Source organism: Vulpes vulpes, chromosome 15, assembly GCF_048418805.1.
Source record: "Vulpes vulpes isolate BD-2025 chromosome 15, VulVul3, whole genome shotgun sequence".
NCBI lineage: Eukaryota > Metazoa > Chordata > Mammalia > Carnivora > Canidae > Vulpes > Vulpes vulpes.
The window spans coordinates 82,350,788-82,374,172 of record NC_132794.1 but is presented as its reverse complement, the minus strand read 5'-3'; the positions used below and the strand labels follow the sequence as shown (position 1 = coordinate 82,374,172).

The window sequence follows — 23,385 nt, the reverse complement described above, 5'->3', positions numbered from 1 at the left end:
TCATGACCATGGTTTTACTTTGATCCCTATAATCTTATGAAAGAAAAGTTTTCCTATTCAAAATGCTGCAAGGAGACATTCACATGCCCACACTGCTTCCAAAACTTGGCCAGAGCTGGGTTTTTATTTTCCCAAAGCCTGATCAGGCCTGGATCCTTGGCTACAATGTTTCACCTGGCATTCACTTGGGTAGACCAATGGCAGGGTTTGCCTACTAGCCACATGGGAACTGTGTAACAAGGCTGGCCAACTGCTTCTAAGGGGGTAGATGATTTGTCTCCTGTTTTTAACCCCACACTAGACAGATTTTGTGTTCCTGTGGTACAGCGACCACATGATTGAAATTTCAAACCCAGATACTTTTGAATATAATAAAAGGAGTCACTATTAATAATTTCATCAGAACAACAGGTAGAAACCAGGCCATCCTGGGCAAACTGAGACATTTCATCACCTTCATATGGGTTGACATTTAATTATCATTCTTTAGCTCATTTGGGACACTAAAGGATAAATAAGTTCTCCTGCCTATTGTCTAACTAAATATAGAAGATAAGTGTTTCAATCAGTGACATCCCTACACTGATGTGAGGGCAAATTTATTATGACTGCTTTTTATAATTTCCCTCAATTCAAGCAAACTGAGAAATGAATAGGCTACAAATCATAGCAATGTTCCGTGAATTTTGTACAATTGGGCTTTGGATAAAAATGCTCAAAGTACATGTATTCTATACTGCTGATTCTAGGTAATTCCTTGATATTTGAAAATTGGTTAACAATAATAGAAAGAGGTCAATGTCTTCTGAAAATTAAGGCACCCAACCAGTGTTTCTGTTTGTGTAGAGATCATGCCACCTTTAAAGGTTGCTGAGAATTATTTGGACAGGAACATTATATAACAGCAAACAGTGTTACTTTGGCATTAACTAAGAAAGTTTTCTTAATCTTTTATTTCCTATTCAAGACACTGCAAGGAAATATTCAAATGCTCACATTGCTTCCAAAACTTGGCTAGAGCCCAGTTTTTATTTTCTCAAAGTCTGATCAGTCCTAGGTCCTTGACTACAATGTTTTATTCAGCATTAGAGTAAACGATCCGAGGTTTGCCCATTAGCCATAGTTGAACTCCAACAAGAGAACTGATGCTCTCTTCTTTTTTTTTTTTCAGATGCTCTCTTCTGACTGCTCAAGGCTTACAGTTCCAAACCACAGAGTATGATCTCAGTGATAATTATAGCCCATGCAATTTAAATATGGAAGTTACCAATCACCGTTAGAGCGACCAACGAAAAACCTTAACAGTGAAGAGAGGAAATCAACTTCTTTAGAGAAATACAACTTTCCAGTAAATACTCCAGAATAATTGCAATGTGAAATATACCAAATGGCCCAACTCTAGAGACCTGGTAATGTAACTCAAACACATTCTAAAATATTTCTGATAAAAATGTTGATTTCGGGTTTGAGTGATTGATTCCAAGCAATTCTTTCTGTTTATATTTGTTAGATAATAGGATGAATTTGTTTGCAAAAATCCCTGACAATGAAAATAGTTTATTAGTTTAAAGGAAACCAGCCAAATATTTCTTCTCAACATCATTGAAGCATCTATTCTCATCATTCCCAAGTCACTTCAAGTTAAGAAACAAGTTAAAAAGTGAAGCCTGAATAATAGGTGCCTTCTGTTTCTCAAAATTATTAGCTTATCTGTCAAGCAATAGTTTCTGATGGTTGTTTTTCTTAAGACCACATCAAGATTCACCCAGAACAAATGGTCTCATCTAGATTAGCTGTCAGCTCTGTATTTACTTGCATTATCTGCAGAACACAAGCTGTTACTTGGTCGATTCACTCAAACAATAAATTATTTGAGGAAAGAAAGAAAATCAGTCAACCTGGTTTAGGGACATGAGCAATTGTTTGAAATGACCAGGAAACAGAGTGGTAATGAATAATCTGAGAGTCCCATATGCATAGGGCCTTTATATATAATAGCTCCATGAATAAAAGGTGCCTAGTTGCTATGAATACCAAGAAACAATGATTTAGTATGGCTGCAACTCTGTTTGAAAATAGCTAGAACCTTATTTTTGCATGATAAATATATTTTTTAACTTGAGAGTTCATATTTCTTTTTTCATTTCAAGGAATGTTTGTCATTATAAATTCTTAGCCTTATTTATCTCTAAACCACATAGGGTGGTGGTGTTTCAGTTGCATGTGGTTAGGAAGGAAGGTAGAGGAGGATGTGACATAGAACTTAGTAAAGCCTGCTCTGGAGGCTAGAGTTCAGAGTTCAAATTATCAGCTATATATATATATGCAGCGTTTTTCAAACTGTGGGTTACCCAATAATGAGGATGAGATCAACATATAGGGTGGTGCAGTAGACTGAATTATGACATCCCCCCACCCCAACATTTATATGTCAAAGCCCTAATGCTCAATGTGATAGTATTTGAAGATGGGACCTTTGGGAGGTAATTAGGTTTTTAATGAGGTCATGAGGTAGTGCCTGCATAAGAAGACATCAGAGAGCTTGTTTCTTTGCTCTTTCTCTCTCTGTCTGTCTACCATGTGAGAACACAGAGAAGGCAACCATCTGCAAGCCAAGAAGGAGGCCCTCACCGGGAGCAGAATCTGATACCACCTTGATCTAAGACTCCCCAACCCTCAAAAATGTGAGAGAGAAATTCCTGTTGCTTAAGCCACCCAGTCCTGTGGTACCTTATTATGGCAGCCCAAGAAGACAAATACAGGTGGATATCCCCATTTAAAAAAATAGGATAGAATAGAAAACGTCTGTTTGGCAAGTATTAAAGATGGTAAAGGGACTTTTTTTCAGCTTATGTGAATGCATAGGTATGTGAACACAGGGTTATAGTGGCAGGTGTATTTCTTCTTATGGGATACGTTAAAAAATGTTTGTGTACACTGATGTAGGGAGGCCTATGATAAAGCGGATATAAAGATGAAGAGGGTGATAAGACTCTTTCTCCACCATATTTTGTTACACAGATGGCTCAGATAACCATCAAAGTGACTTCTGTCAGTAGAATCTCAAGGGCAAACTAAGGGTAAATTTCTAATAAAATATCATAGGAAAAGGAGGCTATCTCATTAGCAAAATAAGAAATAAGAAGTCTCGGTGTTTGGCACTGAAAATGGTGAATATTGATAACAAATTGATTATTGGTCAGTTGATCTTCCTCACTTCACACTGTATTAAATTCTGGGGCTGCCATAACAAAGTACCACAAACCAGGGGGCTTAAAACAAGTATTTATTGTCTTATATTTCTGGAGGCTAGACATCTAAAATCAAGTTGGAGACAGGGCCATGCCCTGTCTCTGAAAGCATAGAGGAGAATCCTTCCTGGCCTCTTCCTTATTTCTGGTGCTTGCTGGCAATCCTTAGTGCTCTTTGGTTTGCAGAGACCTCACCCACTGTCTGTCTCCACCATATATAGCCATCTTCTCCCAGCCTGGTTTTGTCTTTATGCTTGCATTCTCCTCTCCCTCCCTCCCTCTCTTTTTAAAGATTTTATTTATTTATTTGAGAAAGAAAGAGAGCATACAAGAGAGACAAATGGTGGAAAGGAAAAAGCAGACTTCCCACCAAACAGGGAGCCTGATGTAGGGTTCAGTCCCAGGACCCCGGGATCATGACCTGAGCCAAAGACAGATGCTTTGACCAACTGAGCCACCCAGGCACCCCTCTCCTCTCTTTTGAGGGTGCCGGTCAGCTGGAATTAAGGGCCAGGCTATCCCAACATGACCTAACCTTAACTAACTGCATCTGCAATGACTTTGTTTCCCAATAAGGTCACATTCTGATGTATTGGGAGCTAGGATTTCAACATTTTAGAAGACACAGTTCAACCCATAACAGTCTTCCCTCTGCCCACCCCCAAATTCATGCTTTTCCTGTGTGCAACATTCACTACATCCTAACATCCCCAAAAGTCTTAACCATTCCAGCCTCAACTCTAAGTTCAAAATCTCATCTTAATATCTCTCATCTCAAAAATCCCAAATCTCATTAACTAAATCAGTTATAAGTGAGCCTCAGGTTCATTCATTGTAGGGCAAAATTCCTGTCCATATGTGGACCTATGAAACCTAGAAGTTATCTGCTTCCAAGATTCAGTCCTGGGACAGGCGTTGGATAGACATTCCCATTCTAACAGGGAGAAATTGGAAAGGAAAAAGGGGGTCACTGGTCTAAAGCAAGTTCAAAATCCAGCAGGGAAAACCCCATCAGCTTTCAAGTCTTGAGAATAATTATCTGTGGCCCCGTGCTCTGCCCCCTTGGCTCCAGGCAGTGATCCTGTCCCCTTGGCCCTGGGTGGCAACACCTACCTCCACCACCCCCACCTCTGAACAAGGAGATGGTGGCCTCACCAGCTGGGCCTGTACCTTCTGAGCCCAGGTGGTGGCAGCAGCAGCCCTACTGCCCTGTGCATCCATGGCTCTACACTCAGTCATCATTCCTTCACTTCTTCCCATCTCTGTCTCCTTCAGTCCAGGCTGGTGCTGCTTCTGCTGGTATAAGGTTCTCAGAAACCATGTTAGTCTTCCATGCATGTTGTAGGGAGCCACACCACAACACCTGAGAACTTTCCACAGGTCCTGCCTGGGAAACCCCATTTCTCTCACTGACTTCTGCTGAGATAGTTATCGGCCTACTCACCTCTCTGTAAATCTGTCCACTTGTACCGTTGGCCCCATCTCAGAAAACACTATCTATGCAGCTGAACGCTTTCCAGACCATCAAGTGCTGGCTCCTTTTTGGTTAACAGTTTCTTTTTCAATTGACCTCTTTTCTCTCACATTTCATTATAAGCAGCAAGGAGAATCCAAGCTGCATTCCACCCTTTTCTTGGAATCCTTCTTAGTGATATATCCACGTTCTTCTCTGGGAAGTTCTCATAATTCAAACAATGTCTCTGCCACTTTATAGCAAGGTGATTTTTTTCCACCCAGGAACTAGTAACATGCTCCTCGTTTGCATCTGAGTCCCCACCAAAAGCTCTTTTAATGTTCATATTTGTTCATATTGTGTTAGTGATGATCTCTATATTCTTTAAGAAATAGAAAGTGATCTGTATTTCTGTGTCCATATTTCTACCAACAGTCTCCTCTAATCAATCTAGACATTTACAATCAAGCAATTCAAAATTCTTTCAATCTCTACCCATTACTCTATAGCTACCCCCATAGTTTTAAGTATTTGCTATGAGGAAATCTGTATTAGTCTCCTGGGCTATTGTAACAAAGTACCACACACAAACTGGGCAGCCAAAAAGAACAGAAATGTATTGTCTCACACTTTCAGGAGTCTAGAAGTCTAAAATAAACCAATTAGTAGGAGCATATTTTCTCTGAAACCTGTAAGGGAGAATTCCTCCTTTCCTCTTCTGGCTTATGGTATTTGCTGGCAACCCTTGGAATTTCCTGGCTGATAGATGCATCACTCTAGTCTCTGCCTCCCTCCTCCTATGGCTGTCTTCCCTCCCTGTGTCTCTGTCTTCGTATGGTTTCTCTTCTCTTCTCTTACAGGACATCAGCCATATTGGATTCAGGGCCCACACTACTGCAGTATGACTTCATCTTAACAAATTACATCTGCAATTTCCAAATATTTTTCAAACAAGGTCATACTCTGTGGTACTAGGGACTAGGGCTTCGACATCTCTAGGGGAACACAATTCAACCCAACACCGAAGATGCTGACTCACTAGCAATGAGCGGCTCCTCTTCCTTGTCCTTTTTTTCCCCTTAGTAGACCCCAAATATCAGAAAACAGAATAAGTATTTTAATTTTCTATCCCTCAGATAAATGATCTACTTGTCTGCTACTCTCAGATTTTAAGTATCATTTCTGACCCTCGTTGTCAGGTTATCACTGATCCAGAGAGTCATTCTAACCAGAATTCACTTGTCTGCTGATGTGAACATAGAAAGGGAAGCTGTACCTTATAAGGAAGACTTGCTCTGTAGCAGTGCTCTCCAGAGTACAGTATACTTGTGGTGGGCCTGATTCCCCTCATAGTGGATTCCCCTGAGAGGACATTAAATGGTTCATTTCTTGATGAACTCTGTCTACTAGATGATAGGAATGAACCAGGATAGCTATTCCACAGGAATTTTCCTCACCTAAGTGGGCTGTGGTCTAGATTTAGGATGAGTGGCAGAAGTTTCTAGGTTGGCCCTGAGTCTAAATCATGTTCTCTAATCCAGGTTGGTCAGAGATTTGCATTGGGATAGCAAACATTTCCCCATATTAATAAAATCCAGTTTTCCGATATTTTGGAAGGTATATTTTGTGGTCAGAGGAGGATGAAATGAGAAGAGAGGAAGAAGCAGCTCTTTTTTACAGCAGACTTCTTAATATTACATATGAAAGAAATGAAAGAGACAGAAAAATCACCATATTCAGTCATCATAGTACTAACTGATTTAAGCAAGATTCATATGGATCGTAAAACAATTGGCTAAAATGTTCATGAAGGAATAAAATACTTTCATAGTGTAAAAGTATCTCCTCACATAAATTTCTACCAGATATAATAAGTTACTTTTTAGACAGAGTGCAATAAATTTTATATACCATTCTTCATTCTCTCTCTACTGTCAAATCCTACATTGCTTTCATTTTTAATCATATGATAAATCAAACATTACCAATAATGGCACCAAATAATGGCACCAAATGACTTCATAAAATGCTAGATTCAATGCGTCAAGGAAGATATCATATTACTTAGGTAGATTTTCTGCCAAAAAGTTATTGCCTGGGTCTAATCACAAAGAAACCATCATACAGACATAAACTGAGGGACTTTCTACAAAGCAACTATTCTGTACTCCTCAAAAATTCCATTTCAATTAAAAGAAAGGCTGAACATTGATCTAGGTATAAGGAGACTGAAGAAACATTACTACTGCTAGTGACTTACAGGAAAGGATTAAATCATTTAGTGAGAATTTTTTTAATCAATTCATGTTTTTAGTTAATTATAGATGCCTCTAAGTAAGCATACAAGAGTGATAAATACATATTCTCAAAAAAAACAGATTTTCAAAATTATTAACTGACATATTATTTTTAAATTATTTTGTTTTGAAAGAAATGAAACTGACAGCATGCCAAAATAAATATATCTGCTGTATAAATTGCAGGCATTCTGTGAAGTTCTTTCTAGGAAACAAAACAAAACAAATAATGATACATGCAAAAAAAAAGTACTAAGTCAAGAAACAAAGAGCAAGGGGAAAGTTTTAGGAAAAGAAATGGCTCTCTCCTCTCTTCCTTTCTCTCTCCCGTAAGTGTATTTATGGCGTACGCCTGTAAATGTGTGTGCATGTATAATACAAAACTGGCTCTTTGCTCTCAATTTCACAATACTTTCAGCCCTGCCCTATTTCTAACCATATCCCAACCATTTCTGCTATTCTGCAAGCAGTGTTCCACAAGTGGTACCAAGTGATTCTGCTCCTACTGGCGTCATTGCCCCTCCTCAGAGGATCATTCTGACTCTCAAAAGAAAACAAGAAGTCCCTCATTGAGTATTGTTAAAGGATAGTGTTCCAACAAACATAAAATTATGACTCTCATATAGGTATAAAATAAATGTATCAAAATAATTTTGAGACATTCATAAGGGAACAAGTAAGGTATTAGAACTGGCTCAAATGAAGATTTAATTTACAGAAATTTATATTCTCTACTGCACAAAATTCATTTGCATTGCCATGACCAGGAATCATTTGCACAGCTAAGAAGAGGAAATATTTGCATTAGCATCCATTTTCTACAAGTTAGTGTCTTTCTCTACAGAGTTGTAGAATAGCCTATGAAAGACAAAGGCACACATCCCTGTAAGATTAGACAATTCCCAGAGACCCCACCATTCCACTGAGTGGATATCTGGTAATCCCTTTGCCTATTCTAAAATCTTAGATTTTTCCTTACAGAATAAAGGACAAAAATAGATGATTGATAGACAGATAGATAAAGAGATGATAGATGGATAAATAGATGATAGATAGGTAGGTCGATCGATTGGGAGTTTTTCTAACTCAGAAGCTGCTGATAATTCTATCTTCAAATGTTTATGAAAATGAATTTACTTCATTCTTAAAGTCAACTATCAGTTCTATGCAAGAAATAAGGGTTTTACATACGTCTTACCCCTCAGTGCTCTCTCATAGTGAGTATGATTTTTCACTCTTTTTCCTCCAAGGAGAATTAAAGGCATTTATTTCCACATTCTTTAGGAACCTTACCATATTCCCATTCCTTTCATCATGATGCCTGAGATATGTGCCCTTGCTAGGCTGAAACAGAAGTTTTGTTTCATTTGGTTTCATCTGACATTATAGAATGTGAAACTAGTCATATACATGAGGAGATTGTAATTTGGAAAAATAGAGCAAAGTTCAGAAATTCTAATTCTGAAAAATAAAAAGCTTGGTAGTAACCAAAAATTCATCTAAAGTTTGAGTAATGGAAAGAGCACGGAAGCTATGAATAGGCCACAGAAAGATCTGACTTTGCCTGGCACCAGTTCTTGTCTGATCATGGATGGATGACAATGACCAATAGACTTCTCTATCCCTTTTCATCAGAATTCACTGAATATTATTTTCAGGAAAAAAAATTAGTTTTGGGTCTATCTTTTCTATGAGTCACTTCCAAAATCTAAGTTAAATCATTTTATATACCACATTCAAAAAAATACAGTGGTATATTTTTTTACTATCCTTATTTTTTTATGAAATTATCTGGGTCACAAACTCTGTGCTAAGGAACTCTACCTTATAGATGTATAAGATACCTTATAGATGTATTAAATAAACTACCTTGTAGTTTATTTAATACATCTTAAAGCCTGTGGATTACAGCCCATAGAAACAACAACAACAAAAAAACCTTGGGGTTATATCTATCGAATTGGCCCACATTTCAAGAAATTAGAAGTTATATTTACAGAAGGAAAGTAATGAGAATAAGAGCTCAGTTCTCTGTCCAGATGAAAATAAGAAGACATACAGAATTGTAGCATCTTCTAGGAAATATTTCTCCCCTTTGTCAGATTCTGGCTTCTATAATGGAGGCAATCACTATTATTTGATAGAAAATTGTGTTTGTGGTGATAAATGTCTTGTCAGATACCTAACATTTCTCAGCTTCTCTCAAGTTACTAATTCATCTCAATTTATTGCTTCATATGATTTTAAAAAATATAGTTAAATGTAATGTTAATGAATCCTAGTTTGACTATCTTGTATTTGATCTATGGAATGTCACTTTTCTGAAACTGATTATGAATTAGGCATAAGTAGCCTTTCTGAAGTCACAGAAACTTTAAAACCCTCATATTTGATTAGTGGGAAGTGACAGGTTATATTTCACTGAATTGTTCTGATTACTAAAAGGAATCAATCAATCTCCCTATTTTTCTTCTTTGCATGGGCAGAGATTCTGAGAATTGGATTACAGTCCCCAGCCTATGTTTCCATGGTGAGCACTAATGTAGGTAGATATGCCTGAACACACTCCTCAGGCCTTGCCCATATGTATATGGCCTCTGGAAAGCCCACATAGGGTGCCATAAAAGGATCAACAAGGAGTGCTTCCTGATGCACAACTGTGATTAACAGTTAGTACTTTCTATACTGGGAGGGAGATAGTTCAGGTGCTACGAAACCAGAATTTGTTCTATCCCATACCAAAATGCAGCAACTTTAGACCTTCACACACACACACATACACACATACATAACATCACTCAGAGAGCATAAGTCAGAGAATGTGCAATGTAGGAAAGGGAAGACATTTCTGGTTTGGTTGGTGGTTACAGCTGGCTTGTTTTAGAGCATGTGCTGCAAGACCAACCTTCCTCTTGTTCTTATATCAAAGAATGGTATAAATTGAGAGCCAGCTGAAGCCCTGTATGGAAAGCATACACTTTGAGCAACTATAGAAAGAGCAAACTCTCTATAGAACAAGACCTAATCAAAATGAAGTACCCATTCTGACACAGAGAAGCATGGCGAATGGAATGAACTGGGGCAAAGATGGTTGACACAGAAAGATGAGGACACATATAAGACAAGGTTAGAGATATTTCTACCAAGTCTTGTAGAAGAGAGATGGAAAGTTAGCATTGAAACCACATTATGTATTATATATAATTTGCTAGGTTGGCTGTATGGCAGCATGTAGCTCATACCACAGAGAGGAGTTAATCATTCTCAGCAAACTTTTTTATTGTTCCCAGTGGAAGATCCACAACTGACTATAGTCCAAATTCTGGCTCCCAATGAAGGTCAATACAGTGCTAAATAAAGCCAGGCTGTTCCTTGTCTGGAGGTGATACACAAGTTTATAGCCCAAACAACACCGTGAACAGAAGAGAAGTAGAGATGATGGAATCTCTGGTTTAAAAGAAGGGTCTTGGAATAGATATGCTCCCATGAGTAGCTGATGACATGATGGTCAACACTGAAGAAGTATTAATGCAGCCCATTCAAATAAATATCACTGTTTCTACTATTTGGCCAGAAAAATTATACACTCACTGGAAATAAATATATGAAGAGAAGTTGTAGAAAGAAAAGGATAGGCGGAGCATTATAAATCTTTTAGCAAAGTGGGAGTACTATTAATTCATCTTTTATTAAGAAATAGAAGTCATCCTACTTGACTATTTACACCAATAAGTAATTGTCCGTTTATCCAAGAATAGGCTTTCAAAAAGTGAAATTAGGAAAAGAGGCAAACCCAACAATAAAAATAGTCTCCTTTTCTCTTGAGTCCCAGGAAAGCTCAAGGGAAAATACTGCAGGTCATACAAGCTCTGTGAAGCCATAGGCCTGACACAAATGGTTCTTTCTATTGGAACTAAAGAAATTGCCAGCTATGCAATCTTCAAAGATGCCCTCTGGAGTATCTGTTTTTTTCCTGTATTTGTCTGGCATTGGGTGCTTTTATTATGTTGCATTTCTATTTCCATTATTTGGGGTGGGGGGGAGAATTTATTCTAAAGTTATACTAAAAACAAAACAACAACAACAGAAACAGAAAGAATAGGAGGCACAAGCCTTGGAATCTCTAGTGGGTTCTGATGATATTCTTGCACCTGCCCTGTGTATCTGTTTTCTGCTTTTGCTTTGCCACTAAATACTCCTACCTAAGAGGGTTGCTCTGGAGAAGGGAATGACTTGAGCCAGCCACAGACTAACTGATGAGGAAGTACAAATTCTTAGTTCCTTTGCCTCAAAACAAAATCCAAATCTAAAATTTCACCTAAAATTGCACCCTTTCCTGGTGTCTTGCTCATCCCCATCCTGCATCCCTACTCGTGGACATTTTCTTCTTAATCATTTGCACTCAATTCCTTGGCCAAGGTTCTGCTTCTGGGAGAAACCACTTCAAGCAGAGTCAGAAAACCTGATCTGAAACCTGGTTAGACTCACCAGCTATGAGGCCTGGAAATCTATCATTTAACCACTAGGAACATCAATTTCCTTCTCTGTTTAAAAAAAATCCATCTGTCTTTAGTTTGCAGGACTCTCATGAAGAAAAAAGGTGATATATGTGAAGTACTTAGCATGGACCCTTGTGTGTAGTAGGCACTCAATAAATGTTAACCGAATGTGGATATTTCCTGGCATGTCTTAGCTTCCACTATTTTAAAATTGACAGTATTATTTTTAGTTTTCCCCTGCTCCTCTCCAGCTGGTATGCTAGATTCATATTTATTGCACAGAATTTGTATATCTTTTTCCCGAGTTACACAGCTCTTATTACATTGTTTTCTCATTGTGTGAATCCAACTTGAATAGAAGACAAGATTCTATAGTCACAGGCCTGTGACTTTGACCCCTACATGGGGCTGGATTATATGAATGGCTCTCATCACTCATGAGGAAACAATTTAAGATAAAAAAGGAACCAAAGAAATCTCAAAGTTGCTTTTGCTTCAACAAAGTGATGGCTGTTTCTCCTTATGAAAAGTGCAATGAAAATTTGGACAATTATCTGGGAAATTCAGGACCAAGAAAAGCGAAAGGACTTTCAATTTATCTTTAATTCCTTCTAGTTCATTGCTTTTATAGATTGTGCCTTTATAAAAATATTTATATAATAAAATCCAATACAATCCTTGATACCTTCAGACCCTTTGTTCTGGGGAATAGCAAAAACAAAACAAACAAAAAAACAACCTTCCTTCATTTCTGGCATTGGCTTGTGTTCTGAGCTTAGAGCCCTGAAAGCTGAAATATACTCTGTGAACTTTCTTTGGGGAAAATTAGAAATCCATTTTCCACTCTTTGAGGAGATGCAGCTAACATAAAATATAGGCATCAGAACAACACTCAGTGGTTTGTGATCTTTTTAGCAAGTTGCCCAGGCTTATTTGCATAATTGTCTTTCCTTTATTGCTGGAATAGCTAGGGACAAAATCAAAAGAAATTATTATTTAATATTCTCAGGTCATATAATTTGAAAGGGCTTTAAGACATCTTAGCAGCTTTGAAATGTCATATTCCTTGAAATAATAATGTGTTTTGAATATGGGTTTTTAGCCTGTGTATGGGTTTGATTTTTAAATTCTCTTTAAAACTCTCTTTTAAAGACTCTTCCTTTTATGAATTTTATTAGCATGCATTATTCAAATGTTATTTTTATTTACCTTCAGCTGTTGACAGAGAACATAAAAAAGGAAAGGTTTATGAGCATAAAATTGTATTTAAATTGTGATATAAACAGCAAGGAATAATAATCCCCTTTGAAAAGATAAAAAACTTTATATTTCACAAAAAAATAGTCACAAGACCAAATTACAGTGGCTAAGTGTCTTGCCTTTAGTGATGGGATCCAAAACAAATGATAGAAAACAAACATTTGAGGACTGGCTCTGGTTTGACCTCAATTTTTCACACCACAAACAATTGATGGGGCATCTGATTTGACCACTCTTCTTTACCAGCAAGGCAAATTTCCAAATCTTCTCATGGAGCTAGAAGTAGCCCAGTTTGACCTGGGCTATCCAGACTTCAGCACCATGGCCTTGACCATCCTAGTCTTTCATAAAGAGGCAGCAGAACTGAGTGATGACACAGGCGCTTGTCACATTGTCCAGAGTCAGGATGCACAGTGTGAACAAGGTAGAAGGGCCTGGTTTGTAGAAAACCAAACTTTTTGAATCTTCAGGGTACAATCCAGCAGTCTATGGCCAATTAAGAGAGCAATTGCTATTGACATTTTGATTGGAATTGGGAAGCACTGAGAGTGATGTCAGTGGTGAGTGAAATCTGGTCATTATCTCTCCTTCCATGTGGTTTTCTTTGGTGCAACTAGAATAAAATTATTTTATAGAAGGTGCAAGGTCTTCAAATTTCAAACAGACCAGAGTTCATATTGTACCTTTCTTCATTCCCAGTTGAATTCCTGTGAGCAAATTATTTGGGTTCTCTGGGGGTTTTTATAAAAATTAAATGAGGGGATCCCTGGGTGGCGCAGCGGTTTGGCGCCTGCCTTTGGCCCAGGGCGTGATCCTAGAGACCCAGGATCGAATCCCACGTCGGGCTCCCGGTGCATGGAGCCTGCTTCTCCCTCTGCCTCTCTCTCTCTCTCTCTCTCTCTCTCTGTGTGTGTGACTATCATAAATAAATAAAAATTAAAAAAAAAAGGAAAAAAAAAGAAAAAAATTAAATGAGAAATACGTGAAGCTCTTAGCAGAGTAATACATGCGTTAGACTTAACAAATATATACATGCTGTCCTGTACCCTCCTGGCCTCCGCCTGTCCCGATCTTGGGCTGTTGCTTTCTCACTCCCCACTGGTGGGAATGTAAAATGGGACAGCTGCTTTGGGAAATCGTGTGGCATAGGGTTACCATATGACGTAGCAATTCCACTTCTAGGTGTATCACCATGAGAAATAAGAACCTCTGACCACACAAAAAACTTGTGCATGACTGTTCAAAAGAGTGTCATTCACAAGAACCAAAAAGTCAAAACAGTGCAAATGTCTATCAACCAGTGAATAAATAAAGTGTGGCACATCTCTACAATGGAATATTAGTTGATAGTAAGACAGGAATTTAAGTATTGACCTATTCTACAGCATGGGAATCTTGAAAACATTATGTTAGGTGAATGAAGCTAACTGCAAAAAATCACATACTGTATGATTCTCTTCATAGGAAATGTCCAGAATAAGCAAATCCATAGAGACAGAAAATAGATCAGTGGTTTCAAGGGGCTGGCTTGTGCATGTGTAGGGAAGAGGCTGGAGGGGTGGAGGTATATGGGAGTGACTGCTAATGAATACAGGTTTTTTGGGGGGGAGCGAAAAAAATGTTCTAAAATTCAGTGTGGTGATGGTTGAATTATACACTGTGTAAGTGGGTGAATTGTATGATATGTGAATTATAGCTCAGTAAAGCTGTTATGTATTAAAAAAAACAAATATATACATGGATGTAGTTGATTTTTTTCTCAGTCAGATTTATTGGATGGACTTTTCAGTGTCACTATGGAAAATAAAGAGGTCATCCAGAATCAAATACCTCATTTTAAACTTTTTCAGATATAAAATAAGCAGATCCTAGCTATACTAGGTGCTTTCACATACATAACCATCTTAAACTTGGAAGGTGAGGAGGAGGAAAGGATGATAATAGCAATGTTTAATACAATAATGAATAACTTAAAATTCACTGAGACTAACTCTGCCATACACTAATCACACATCCCAAGGTATTTCCCCTTTATTCCAAACACCATACATATGTGCCCATACATGTATCCATGACTTATTTATTTTGTAACTGGAAGTTTGTACCTCTTTCTTAAAACCAAGCCATGAAATTTCAAAGAAATAATGTGTTTCCATCGTCACACACACACACACACACACACACACACACACAGAGCCTCCATCGTCCTATGCTATAAGCGGAAAGATTTGAGGAATACTTAAACAATGTTGAAAAACATAGGTCATAAATCTTACCAGTGTCTGTTTTTCTTCAATTAAGCATTTCTTCTCTCCCTTTGATAATGTAGTTTTGCAACAGATTTCCAATATGGGAGATTTCCTCTTCTTTCCCTCTTCTGTTAAAGAGGAAGCTCCACCTGGAGTATGCAGTGGAGGCTCAATGCTCTATCTGCCTTAATACAGCTACTGAGGAAGACTTAGGCACATCTTTCACCGAACTCCCTACCTCATCTTCCAAAGTTCCAGTTGTAGGAAAGGTGGTTCTTTCTTTCCCTTTTCTAAAAATGGACAGAAGCCCTAGAGAAAGGAATAAGTTGATAGTCCAAAGCCTCATGATGTCGCATGTAAATGAGCTATAGACCTAGACTTATTAGTCCTCTGGAGGTAGAAGAGAAAACAAAAGATGATGGGAAAGGTATAATATGAAAGGGTAGACATGGAGGGGTGAGTAGGCTGAAGCCCAGGAGTGGTCCCTGTGGAGGGGGGCAGGGGAACTGCAAGCTCCCCTGATGGAGGTCGCATGGAGGCAGGTTGAAGAACAAGGATCCCACTGAGCCTCTTTTTTCTTCTCACCAACAGCAGACAACTATGGTATTTATTTTAGCCTCCTGCCTCAAGAAAGGACATTGAGTTCCTGCCTCAGGAGAGAAGTTTACTCACCTGTGAAACTTAGAATGGGCAGCATTAGTTTTGAAAATAAAATCTTCAGAGAGAAAAAAGATTTCAAAGTTCACCTAATTCATCTTTACACATCACAGGAAGAAAGCCTTACTAGAAACTATAGTGTAAACGAGCAGTGAAACAGTGTGAGGAGACTCCCACCTGACAGAGAACAGGTGAAAAGTTTCATGGCTTTAGAGCCTGGGGAGCCTTATGCAAATTCTCCCCCTTCCCACCCCCCTTTGAGAAAGAGGAAATGATATGACAAGCCCAGATTTGTTGAGGGTAGAGGGAGAAGCTGAGCCAAGAGGTGGCTGTGAGTCCTTGAATTTATCTTTCTCTGTCTTGGGGGAAAAAAGAGAGAGGGAGAGAGATGTTACAAGGGAAGGAAGTCAGGACGGCTGTAACTGCTAGTCTTTCAAGATGGAAGTTGGCCATAAGCCAAGGTAAGTGGGCAGGCCCCCAAGCCTGGAAAAGGTGAGGAAACAGGTTCTCCCCTAGAGACTTCAGAAGGAATGCAGTGCCACCATACCTTGATTTTATCCCAGGGAGTCTCATTTTGAATTTCTGATCTGTAGAACTGTAAGAAAATGAGACACACAGTTGGACAAGTTAAAGCATCTTCATGGACCAAAGGCACTGAATAGTTGAAGCCTGGACTGTTGAAGACCCTGGGTGTATGGTGATCACCTTGGCTGAGATGTGACCTTGAGACTGGGCAGTATGCTGGTCAGAGTTCAGGCTCTAAGGTCAGCTGCTCAGATTTGGCTACCGGCATTTTCCCACTCATTAACTGTGTGACCCTGGGCAATTCACCAAATCAGTCTAAGACTCAGTTTTCTGTCTTTTTCAGTCTTCCTGAGAGAAATACACCTTAGAGGAAGCAGCTGCACATTTAATGCTGCTGGTGGTAGTGGTGGTCGTGATGGTGTGTGTATGGTGGTGGGGGGAATATCTGGGAAAAGAATAGGCGGTAGAAAGGCACTAGGAGGACCTGTGGTCTCACAGGAGACAGGTAGCTGATGGGTCTGGTCCAGTAAATGTGCCCAGCGAGGGGTCACTGCAGTGGGACAGAATGAGGGCTTCAGGGCAGATGGGCGAAGCCTGATGACTGGTGCACAGGGAGATGGCTTAGTTCCCAGGGCATGATGCCTATGTCAAGAGAGTAGGACAAAAGTTTCGCCAGCAATGTACATCTGGTAAGAGCTGGTCACTCAGTGGACAAGGACTTCTCAATCAGAGGTCAGTATGAACTACAAGACATCACAAGGACCCATACATCTGAATTCCAGAAGATATGCAAGATTTGCCATTCTTCCCCATTCCATTTTGGAGATGGAGAGGATTTGGGATGAGCACTTGAAAGGCAAGCAGCCTGGTATGGGGATGAACCTTGAATCCAAAGGACATTGAAAAAACAAGAGGAAACTAATCCTAGCAGAGACCAAAATACATTGGACTGTCAAGATTGTTCTTCCCACAACTCCCAGCCCTTTGGAAGGAAATCTTTCAGATTAAAGTTGTATATATATTTTTATATAATAGATATTGTGATATATATCACCTCTTTTTTAGACATCTAAGTATATAAAACTTTGGCCTTGTGATATCTGCATAACTTACATCTAGCAGTTTTCTTTTCACATAGCACATGCTCTGAATATATTTGTTGAATAAAGAGATGATGTAGACTACTCTATTTTCTTAAAAAAAAAAAGTTAGTAACATCATGTTCCATCTCTGCACATGGAGGTAACTTCCATAGTTATATACTTCTGTGTGTGCATAACACATTTTTAAACTAAAGTTGAAAGCTAAAAATACTGTACCACAACCAATTGAAAGCATTTACAAGAGCCAAGTCAAAACATTTAATGTGAAAGAATTAAAGCAATCTAGAAAATAGAGACCTAACCCTCAAATACACCTCAATTCCACAACTATTTTGGGAATACTGTAACATTTTGGCTTGTTTTTTCTGCCCCTTTTTCCAATTCTCTAGTTTCTGCTTTTACTGAGAAGTGATCAGATGGAAAACGATTTTGAGTCTCAGCATTGATTCTGGATACTGGGATAAAACGAATTCTAGGTGAAATCAATGGGCAAAAGTGGGTTAGTAAAATGGAAGTGGTAATGACTTTTATATTTAATATGTTATCTTTAATCAACTGGCTCCTCCAATTTCTCTCCAAAGGAGGAATAAATTTCATGCAGTAACAACCAGAGGTTTTTAATATGTATACAAGAAGCATAAGGTAATATTTTTATGAAGATAAAATAAAAGCTGATAAAGGATATCTACATTATAAAATATCCAGTAGAAAAATTAATATTACAAACAAAAGCTTTTGCACATGCACACACACAAAATAGAACAGTAGCTGAGGTTCTCAATCAAATAAAGCAATTTAAATAAACCACAAAAAGTGATAGCTCTAACCCATTAACTTATAGAACAAGGTTAAATAAAATGAAGCTCACAAATGGCACATTAATCTAGAATTGGCTCTTGGTTTGGTTGGTGTGTTTGTTTTTGCAAAATATCATTTTCCCTTGGCACCAAGTGGGATGTCAGTCACATCCTATGGCCATCTGGGCAGAGCAAAGCCAGAGAGCTTCAAGTTGCCACATCCATAAAATTGCCCCAATTCTTTCATTTTACTGAGGAACTTAATTTTACTCTACTATATTAGCATTAATCTTTTTGCTCTAACAGTCTACTATATTTTGATTCAGATATGGACCTTTCGTGACACTTGGGTGGCTCAGTTGTCTGCCTTTGGCTTAGGTCATTATCCTGAGGTCTTGGGATCAAGTCCCACATCAGGCTCCCTGCAGGGCGCCTGCTTCTCCCTCTGCCTATGTCTCTCCCTTTCTCTCTGTGTCTGTCATAAATAAATAAATAAAATCTTAAAAATATATATACAGGCCTTTTCTAAGAAGAAAACTGCTTCTCTTCATGCATTTCAACTTTATCAATTCATTTGAAGGGTAATTTGGTTTCTTCTTTACCTAAAGTGATCCGTCAGATCATGAACTGTTGATACTCTGTGCTGTCAAGTTATTTGGACCAGGTTAGCAATGGGATCAGCTTGCCAATGTAGAAGCACCGATTGACCGACAATTTTCCTCAATAAATCCCTGAATGATCAATTTTCTGTCCTACTGAGAAAAATCTGTAAAAATATCTTGTCAGTTGTATAACTCTGCTGTGGCCATACGGGCAAGTGGGAACAATGGAGAGCATAACTTTACACTTGAAGTTCCTTGCATACTGCTGCACAGATTTTAGGCAGCTATCCAGAATCCTAAAAGCAACTGTGAACTAAATGCCTATAAGATCTATAAGCCTACGGAAGATTTGTTTTTCCAAAACTGCCTCTCATGTTTCCTTTCTGTTGCCACTGTGTCCATGTGTTCCCCCACATTCTTGACTATGAAATAAGAACTTATGGCTGAAGTGAGAAAGACATGCAGCTTCATAACAACACAGTAACGTCCAAGGGACAGATAAGGGAAATTTCAAGACTGTCCAATAAGAATATTCTACAGAAATTCTCTTACCTTCAATTGTGAGAATTAGAAGGGACTTCAAGGATCCTAGGACCCGCCCCATCCCACCCTCACCCCCCACCCAGAAACGGAAACCCAGATCCTCTCACTAATCCCTGCTTACTAGATATGTTCAGACTTGAGTCACTCAAGAACTCACTTGCACTGGAGACCATCTGATCTGCAGCCCTTTCTCACTGTTGGGAAACTCTTCATGGAGCCCAGGTGTTCTGGCCATCACCAGCCAACTGTAGTAACATTAATCCCATGAAACTTCTGCTCAGAAGACTCCCCATTGCTCTTTAGTTGAAAATACTCTTACCAAAAAAAAAAAAAAAAAAAAAATACTCTTACCCAGAGAGGAAGGTTGACCTGCAGGTATTTCTGAGAATCCTCAAAAGTACTTACATACATAATTCAGAAGTTGTAGGTCCTATGGGATGCCTGGGTGGCTCAGTGGTTGAGCATCTGCCTTCAGCTCGGGATGTGATCCCAGGGGCCCTGGGTCAAGTCCCACATTGGGCTCCCTGCATGGAGCTTGCTTCTCCCTCTGCCTGTATCTCTGCCTCTCTCTGTGTGTCTCTCATGAATAAATAAATAGAATCTTTAAAAAAAAGAAGAAGTTGTAGGTCCTAGATACAGGCACTCTCCCTTCAGACATCCTCAGATCAGCTGGTTGAAGGAGACAGTGTGATATGTCAGCACATAAACCAATCTGCTGCAACCACTTCTGTCATGTTCCCCGTGTCACCTGGAGTCACTGATGACTTCCTCCAGATCACTGGACTCTTATTCTTTGTGTTTTGGAAGAAGAAATATGACTTTGTTTCTTGAGTGTAAGTATCTCTTTCAGAGGCAGTTCCCTCAGCAGAGCCACGGACTGCTTACTGACATAGTTACATCTTTTATGCCATCACCCCACGGGCTGGAGGGCTGGATGCCAGTTGTGTAGGATGTCAGTCCCTGGAAGAAAGCAGGAAGACTTGCTTCTGCTATATCTACATGTAAGCTATGCCCATGGAAGGGCTGTCAATGGACGCCAGGCAATGAAGATACCTGGGTAGCACAGGTTATGCCTCCCTGTGACATATCCTGGATGTGTTAGGAGAATGTTTACACAAAGTTACAAAGTGTGGACGCTGATCCACTGAAGGAGGATATTCCAAGCCATCCAAAGAGAGCTCAGCTGTACATTCAGCTGTGAGTGGCAAAGAAGTGTGGGTCACCTCTGGATCTGAGGCAGTCTGTGCCTGGTGCTTGGTTGGGCAAATTCCAAACTCTTCCTCCAAACAACTCACATCACGGTGTGGGCCTGGGAAGCTGATTGTGAAGCAGGATTCCTTCCAAAAGCACAGCATATTGGTAGTGGGTCCCTCAGAGAGTGTGCAGGAGACTTCTCTGGTAGCTGTCTCTCTAAGCACTTTCAGAAACACATGTGTAAGACTACCTACTGCGTATCTTTGTTGTTCTGTGTGTGATAAACACATTTCACTCTGTCTTAACCAGAGCACCCTCTGATATCAGGACCTACTGCTCTCTCTGCCCACCTGATGGTTGCCTTTGGCTATGCATGTGTGTGTGTGTGTGTGTGTGTGCATGTGCGCGCACATATATGTGCATTTGCCACTCAGCTTTTCTTCTTGGAAACGATTTTAAATCTCCTCTACATTTTGATATCTCTTCAAACCTTTCTCTCTCCCAGATAAATTCTCTAACTTCAAGAGTCTTTGTGACTAGTCAAGAGATTGTAAATTAGGCAGACGAGGTTCTCTTCCTTCCTCTGTCATTTTTAAATCTAGTTAGCCAATGAGTATTTGTCTGGCACTTACTTGTACCCACCCTTGTGGTGGGCCCATAGGCAATACCAAAAAATAGAAAGTGTGGTCCTTGCACTTGAGAAAACTATAGTCTACTGGGAAGAAATGTTTAGCTCCAATATAAGGAAGTATATGATCAAGTATCCAGGGCTTATTGGAAACAATATTTGGCACAGGGTTTCAAAAGAAATAATCTACCAAGGATTTTTGTAGTAATCAAAAATCTTTCAAGAAAGAGATGTGACTTGAGATCAGCCATGAAAGTTGGATACAAGTTTGACCAATACTGGATCGCGTGGAAGAGTACAGCTTGAAGAATGAGTTAGGTTGATGTTTACCCACTGATCTTTTACAGAAGTTTGCCAGTCGCTGCCCTAGTCTCACATGTGGTATCCCACGTGCCCCTCCTGATAAACTCTCAGCCTTTCAAAGCAGAATTAATCCCACTTGCCTCTGTGCTCCCCTGGCTCTCCTATACTCTATACAGCTGTAATAGTACCAACCACATTGTAACCTACCTAATCACTGCAGACATCGTGCTTGCCATAACCATGTCCCCACTGGATTATAGCAAATGCCATCCTGTCAACCCACTTCCGTCTAGCCCCTGTGCAAACTGCCAAAATAATCTTTTAAAAACATGAGTCCAGGCTATTTCAATGTTCAGCAACCACCAGGAACTCTTACCAATTTAGGATAAAGTTCCAGTGCTTTACCATGGTCTTGAGGTCCCTGCCCACATCTCTGGCCCTGTGTCCTCCCCAGTCCTGCTGCAGCCATGCTGGCTGGCTTCTTGTGCCCCTAAACATGCCAAACTTGTTCTCTCGGGGCTTTTGAAATTGCTGCCCCCTACATGGAAAATGCCTCTTCCAGATCCTCACAGCTGGCCACTTCCTGATATTCAGATCTCAGCACAGATGTCACCCTCCCAGAGAAGCTGTTCCTAATAATTGCAGCTAAAATACTACCCTCTCTACTCATTCTGTATTAATTCACCCTGCTTTATTTTGTTCATAGTACTTCTGGACATCTGAGATTATCTTGTTTGTTTACTTATACTTATTCATTAACTGTTTGCCTCAATGCAAGCTTACCAAAGCAAGGACTTTGTCTCCCAGATTCGCTGTTGTATTCTCAATGTTTAGAATAACTCTTAGCCTTGAGGTGCTCAGTAAAGATTTGCTGAATAAATAAATTAATGAGTTGTATAATAAGTATTCATTTATTTGTATTTTGCCTCAACCAGACTTCAAGCTCTTACAAGGATCATACAATTGTTATATCCTTAGCACATAATATGTTGCCTGGAATTCAGTCACTATATTTAAGTGTTTGTTGAACAAATAATTGAGTTTTTGAGTGAATACCTAAATGCATGCAACCATAGAGAATTGATGTTTCATCCTATAAATATGCAAACTGCAATTGAATTAGTTTAAGTACTAAAGTACTCTTATGAGATGACAGATACTGACAGCAATTGAACTTTAAAAGTTTTGAAAGATTTCAGATAATGATCATGGTTCCAATTTACCTAATTGGCCAATTATTTTTGCCTTCAAATAACAGCAAATGTCTGCATACATCTTTGGTTTATTTGTAGTAGTATGTGTTCATCCATAGGTAAAGCCTACAAATTCTTTCAATTGGTAAGAGAAAAGATTACAAACCTGGCATCTTCAAAAGTGGTGAATTTCAGACCCAGTCATGAAGTTAGATGTCTGACAGTATTGCAGTGAAGCAAAATAAGAAAAGAGTCTATTTCACTCTAACTTCTCTTTGATGACACTAATCATGTGTGTTTTTGTTAGTTCAGGTTTGGTTCAAACTGAATAGGGAATAGAGTAGACAGCTGAATGTCACACTCCTTTTCTTTCTAAGGTAATTTACCCCCTGAAGAAAGAAAAATCAGTGTTTGCAGGTGCAAATTCATTCAGAGTCAGCCATCCAAAATCCAAGTGTTGTAAGTGAGGATGCTGTGCCTTGAGGTTCAGATCCCAGTGGCTGAAGCTAATTACTAGTGAACAAAGAAACTGGTCCTACCATAAGAGAACCTTCGAAGAAGCCTAGTTTATATCTGCTGCCATGCACATGTGTTCAGATCCAGTGCAGTTACATGCCAGCACTCCTACAGCCAAAGAATGGGTAAATGTGTCATCTGGGGAGGCAACTGCCAGGCCTGGCAGGATGCAGCCACTTCGCAGGGTCACAGCATTCCAGCATCTGCTCCTCAGCTTTGCAGGTCCAGAAAATGGAATGTGTCAGTGTGCTTGTAGTTGATTAATCCCTGGAATTTACAAGAGACTGATGTACCAGTCAGAGTGCCAATTTAGCA

General features: G+C 39.3%; 1 pseudogene; it reads right to left on the bottom strand.

The window, feature by feature from the left end:
* LOC112926399 (elongation factor Ts, mitochondrial pseudogene) overlaps positions 1–4,589 on the bottom strand; it is a 108,161-nt pseudogene extending 103,572 nt beyond the window's left edge.
* Positions 4,590–23,385: the final 18,796 nt, after the last annotated feature.